The sequence below is a fragment of the Canis lupus genome, chromosome 5 (assembly GCF_011100685.1).
Source record: "Canis lupus familiaris isolate Mischka breed German Shepherd chromosome 5, alternate assembly UU_Cfam_GSD_1.0, whole genome shotgun sequence".
Lineage (NCBI taxonomy): Eukaryota > Metazoa > Chordata > Mammalia > Carnivora > Canidae > Canis > Canis lupus.
In genome coordinates, this window is record NC_049226.1 from 5,393,710 (window position 1) to 5,399,183 (window position 5,474).

The 5,474-nt window shown below is 53.0% G+C and overlaps 1 long non-coding RNA gene across 1 annotated transcript; it reads left to right on the forward strand.

The window, feature by feature from the left end:
* The first annotated feature begins 2,189 nt into the window (after positions 1 to 2,189).
* On the forward strand, positions 2,190 to 3,485 carry LOC119871989. The gene is made up of 2 exons (XR_005358822.1): positions 2,190 to 2,489; positions 2,907 to 3,485. It is a non-coding gene; the product is annotated as an uncharacterized LOC119871989 (long non-coding RNA).
* The last annotated feature ends 1,989 nt before the right edge of the window (positions 3,486 to 5,474 follow it).

Consider the following 5,474-nt stretch of genomic DNA (forward strand, 5'->3'; position numbering starts at 1 on the left):
ATAAAATGTTTTTAATTAATTAATTAATTAATTAATAACTGAACAGGACCTAGGGCCACCTGGGTGCTTCAGTGGTTGAGTGTCTGCCTTTGGCTCAGGGCATGATCCCGGGGTCCTGGGATCGAGTCCTGCATCAGGCTCCCTGCAGGGAGATCTCCTTCTGCTATGTCTCTGCCCCTCTCCCTGTCTCTCATGAATAAATACATAAAATTTAAAAAAAAGAAAAAGAAAAAGGAACAGAACAGGACCTAAACAGAAACCTAGCAGCCTCTCTCTGGATATTTGGGGACGAGTCCGCTATACGCACGCTGCCTTCTCATGCCCTGATGTTTGCGGGGTGCCAGCACCCCCGCTCAGTCTGTCCCTGGGATCTCTTTCATCGTTTCCCACCTTCCACGCGCTACTCCTCTCTGTCACGGGAAAGTCGCATCCTTCTAATTTATCTTCACTCCTTTGAAATCCAAACTGTGGAGGTGGAAAGGTTTAACCATATGAAACTCCACACTTCACCTTCATTTTACCCATAGCGATGTAATCCAAGTCCTGCCTCCCGGCGGGGGCAGGGGGGGTGGAGATGTACGGCCTCCATCTCCCTTTGGACACTGAGTGTTGGGGAGACACTACCCGGATTAGAGGCTCACTGACAAGGGTGCTGTGCTTACCTAGAAGCAGACCTGTAGGAAAAGTGTGGCTGGTCAGAGTCGGGGCTGATTGGTCCCCTGGGAAACTGGCCCCACCCATCCTGACCTCCAGGAAATTTTAATTTAGGAATTGGTAATTGGGGTTTCCTCTAGCAGAATCCTTTCTTGGCTACAGAGTTAGATGGGATCCACGTGGAAGAAAGAGGGTTCTACACGTAAAGGAGAATGAAGGAGATGGATCTGTGTTGAAAGAAAAATAAAGAAAAGAAAGGAAAGAAAAGAGAAAGAAAGAAAGAAAGAAAGAAAGAAAGAAAGAAAGAAAGAAAGAAAGAAAGAAAGAAAGAAGAAAGAAAGAAAGAAAGAAAGAAAGAAAGAAAGAAAGAAAGAAGAAAGAAAAGAAAGAAAGAGAAAGGAAGGAAGAGAGAAAGAAGGAGCGAGGGAGGAAAGGAGGGCGGGAGGAAGGAAGCCACATGATGGGGAAGGAGGAGTGACGAAGCAGCGACAAGGGCTGTGCCGCGTGATAACGTGTCTACCTGTTTCCAAGCTGCATTTTTCACTTGAGAGTCACCTGCAGGTGAACCAAATAGGGCAGAAGAAAAGCATGCGCGAAGCAGGGCGGGTGGGATGAGTTCCAAGCAGCAGGGCTCTCCTCCCTTGTAGTCTTCCTGGCCAAAGACCTGAGGCCAAAGACCGGATCGGTAAACCCCTTCATGGTCCCCTTTCCCGGGTTAGGAAACGCAGGGCCTGTCCCACTGGCCCGGAGCCGCAGCCGCTCCTGAGCATCTCCTGAGAACCGTGGGGATCGCCTGGGAAACGCACCCGGAACACCCGTCTGCGGTTTGCTTGAAGGCGAGGGCCCACCCGCCTGGCCTAATACATCGATTGCATGCAAGCAATTGATAGACTTTTTTTTTTCTTTTTAAAGATTCTTTAAAATTAATTTATTCATGAGACACACAGAGAGAGGCAGAGACACAGGCAGAGGCAGAAGCAGGCCCCATGCAGGGAGCCCGATGCGGACTGGATCCTGGGACCCCGGGGTCACGCCCAGAGCCCAAGGCAGATGCCCAACCACTGAGCCCCTGGGTGCCCCTTAATAGACTCCCCTAACTTCCCGGCTTTGCCTTGCTCCCCGGCTCCTTTACTCTGGCTCCACGGGGCCTCGGGACGACCTTCCTTGGCCGAAGACCCGCATCTCCATCGCCCTGTCTGATCTGGAAGCTCGGGGCGGGCGGGGTCAAGCCCTTCCTTGCAGTTTCCCACCCACTGAGGTAGGGCAGGGGCTGGGGCCCGACCCCCGGCCCAGTGACTCCGGAGTATTTGCCAGAACTTTGCACAGAAGCAGCTCGGTGAGGGACTCACGAGCCGGTGGTTGCGCCCATGCACCGCAAGGAAAGGGGGAAACTAAATCTGGCGTGGGACGCGCAGAGAGGTTTTGGGGAAAGTTTCTGCAGCCAGAACCGGGGCTCGCCTGGAGGATGGACCGGGCCAATCCGGCTTGTGGCTGGTGATGTAATGCTCTGCGAGCAAGTGCTATTGGTGGGAAAGCTCTTAGGTGTTGTGAGGGTGTCGAGTTTCCACTGCAGCTCGGGAGGGGAAAGATGGTCTGTGGCTCCGTTTAAGGTTGTCCTGAATTCCATCGTGCTTATATTTCCAACCAGGCTGAGCTTATGTCTGGCACTCGTTAAAAATCGGGAAATCAAGAAACTCCCTTTTCTTCTGCGGTCAAAGGCTGCTGATTCCCCACCGTCTGCTGTGTTGCTGTGTATCGGCGCCGCGGGGCCTTAGGCAGTGACCCCCGGAGCATCGTGGGCGCACAACAGCGGGCAGGAGAGGATGCCACCGCAGGTCAGGTTGCAGAGAGGACCCTGGGGGCGGGCAGGGCGGCAGCAGCAGATGTTTCCATCTGATGAATTCGCAGGCACACGCATGCCTTAAGTCCGCTCTGCACAGAGACGCAGCCCTAAAAATAGCTCCGAGCTTATTTCCCTCCTTTGCAATGTATGGTCCCCAGCTCTAGTGCTTCTCCTCCCCCAGACGAGCCCCTGCTGTCTGCCAGTCTGGGCTGGAATTAGCACACCGGTGGCTGCTGCGGAGACTCGGGATCCCTGCTGGTGGCGGCCCAAGGAGTGGGGGGCACAGCTGAGCTCTAGCTGCACTCGTGGGGCCCTTGGTAACCTGCATCCAGCAGGCTGCGGGCACCCCCCCCCCAAAACACATATTAGAGGGATGTCACCGACTGACTCACTCTCTCTGTTGTTTCAGATGCAGGCTGTTCCTGCCCCCGCCACCCCTCACCACACCCAGCCTTTGCCTCTGGATAATCGGCCCCACCCTCACCTCTTCAGGAAACTCCAGAGGAGCCCCGCCTCCCCTCGGTGCTTCCAGCCCTTCAGTGGATTGCCTCCCCCCAGCTTTTATCTCTGTCACCCCTCTTCCCATATAGGTGACACTTCACTAGGCCTCGCAGACTGTGTCAGGGACTCGTGGACGTGGATCCGCGTGTGTATTTCAGCTCTTGGAGCTCCTACCTACTAACTGTGTTTATGGTCTCCACCCCCCCAACCTTAGAAACAGCACTGGGCTTGGACTTGAGGGCCCTGGGAATGAAAATCAGGATCAGGGGCGCCTGGGTGGCTCAGGCGGTGAAGATCCGACTCTTGATTTCGGCTTCGGTCATGATCTCAGGGTTGCAGGATCCGGCCGTGCAGGGCTCCGAGCTCGGGGAGGAGTCTGCTTGAGATGCCCTCTCTCCCTCTGCCCCTCCCCCTGTTGCATTCTCTCTCTCTCTCTCTCTCTCTCTCAAATAAATAAATAAGTAAGCAAATAAAATATTTTCGAAAATTCGGATCATAATCCTCATCTTGCAGGGGTTTTGTGAGATTGAATGAGACCACGTCTACGTGGCACAGAGTGGGAGCTTAGCAAATATTCATTGAATCTGAATCTTAGGATATGAACTCCAGCCATGCCCCTCCTCCTAAATTCATTTTTCTAGTTTCCCCAGTGCCTCGTCCTCTCAGGACAGGGACATTTAATAGATGCCAACTGGCATGCCTTGATTTTTTAGGATACCTCTTTAGATCGGGCATCGTTAGCAAATGGGTAATTTGGGGCATCAACCAGCTGCAGTGACGATGAGACGGCACCTCTGATAATGAAGCTGCTGCGTCCCCCGATCCCCCGGGGCTGGGAGGGGGAGACTGAACTACTTTCAGCGGCAGATTCAGGGCCCAGGCAAGCAACACCGCAGCGAGCACATGGCGAAGCTCCTCCCTGTGCCTAAAAAAGACCTTTCTCCAACTCTTTCCTCTTTCTCTTCTGACCTGCTCTTACTTTCAGCAGACGTTCGGCTGATTAATTCCTCCGGAGGTGTTAACGGATAAGGCTCCGTGATAAGGATATGGTGTAACTGATAAAGGCTTAAGGACCCAGCCTGACTTGTTTTGCCAGCCCTTTTACCACATCTGCAAAGCGGCTTCTAAAACATGGAAACTCTTTAAAAAAAAAAAAAAGATTGTATTTATTCACTCACAAGAGACACAGAGAGAGAGAGAGGCAGAGGGAGAAGCAGGCTCCATGCAGGGATCCCGATGTGGGACTCGATCCTGGGTCTCCAGGATCACTCCCTGGGCCGAAGGCAGATGCTCATCCACTGAGCCATGCAGGCGTCCCTAAATCATGGAAACTCTTTGCAGGCCCAAAGAACCTTTCAGTTGGGATGAGCTCGGTGGGGGGAGAGACCGGGAGAAGGGCCGGTTCTCCCTGCGACCAGGGTGGCAGGGACAGTGCATGACGCAGAGGGACGCCTCTCAGGCAGGACAGGTGGTCGGCGCCTCACCTCCTCACCCCAACCCTCAGGATCCTTCCTGACATCGCTTGATCCGCTGCCAGGAGGCCAAACCACACAAACTCGGTCTACTGGGCTTCTCGGGGCCTCTGAAATCGCCTCCTTCTCAGCAGCTTCCTGGAAGGCCAGCTTCCAGAAGTCTGACCGTTCCAGATAACCCTGCCCATGTATCCTCTTAATCCCCAAGTACCAGACAGGAACACCTCTTCCGGAAAGGTTCCTGGCCCCGTTGTACAGAGTTCTCACTTTTCCTAACAGGGTTCCTGCACGACCCTGAGCAAGTGCCCCTTTCCATCATATGCCCTGGGCACCTCGTTTGCATCACCCTAATTCCAGTTCTGCAGAGTTTCTAGGTGGGGGTAGATATGCACACACTCCTCGCTTTTCAACTACTTTGGGGCATTTTAGAAAAAGATTTTATTTATTTATTCGTGAGAGACACAGAGACACAGGCAGAGGGAGAAGCAGGCTCCCTGTGGGGAGCCAGATGTAAGACCCGATCCTAGGACCCCAGGGTCACCACCTGGGCAGAAGGCAGATGCTCAACAACTGAGCCACCCAGGTGTCCCTATTTTGGGGCATTTAAAAAACATCCCCGATCACCGCTTTATTTGATCTGTATTAGAACCATATTAGAGTTTGGAATCTTTGATTCCTAGCCCAGAGCTTTCCCTCCATATGCTGCTGGCCTCAAACACTCAAACCCGGGTGTCCATGCAGAAGACATATTTAACTAAAGAGGTAAAAAATGCAAACTTTTCTTAAAAGTGTTCTCTGTGTCTGGAGGTACCTGGGTGGCTTAGTTGATTGAGCCTCCGACTCTGCTTCTGCTCAGGTCATGATATCAGGGTGGTGACATGGGGCCCCGCATCAGCTCCATGCCTGGTTCAGAATCTGCTTTGGATTCTCTCTCCCTCCCCCCACCCCTCCCCACTCTCTCTCTCTCTCTGTCTCTCTCTCTCTCAAATAAATAAATAAAATCT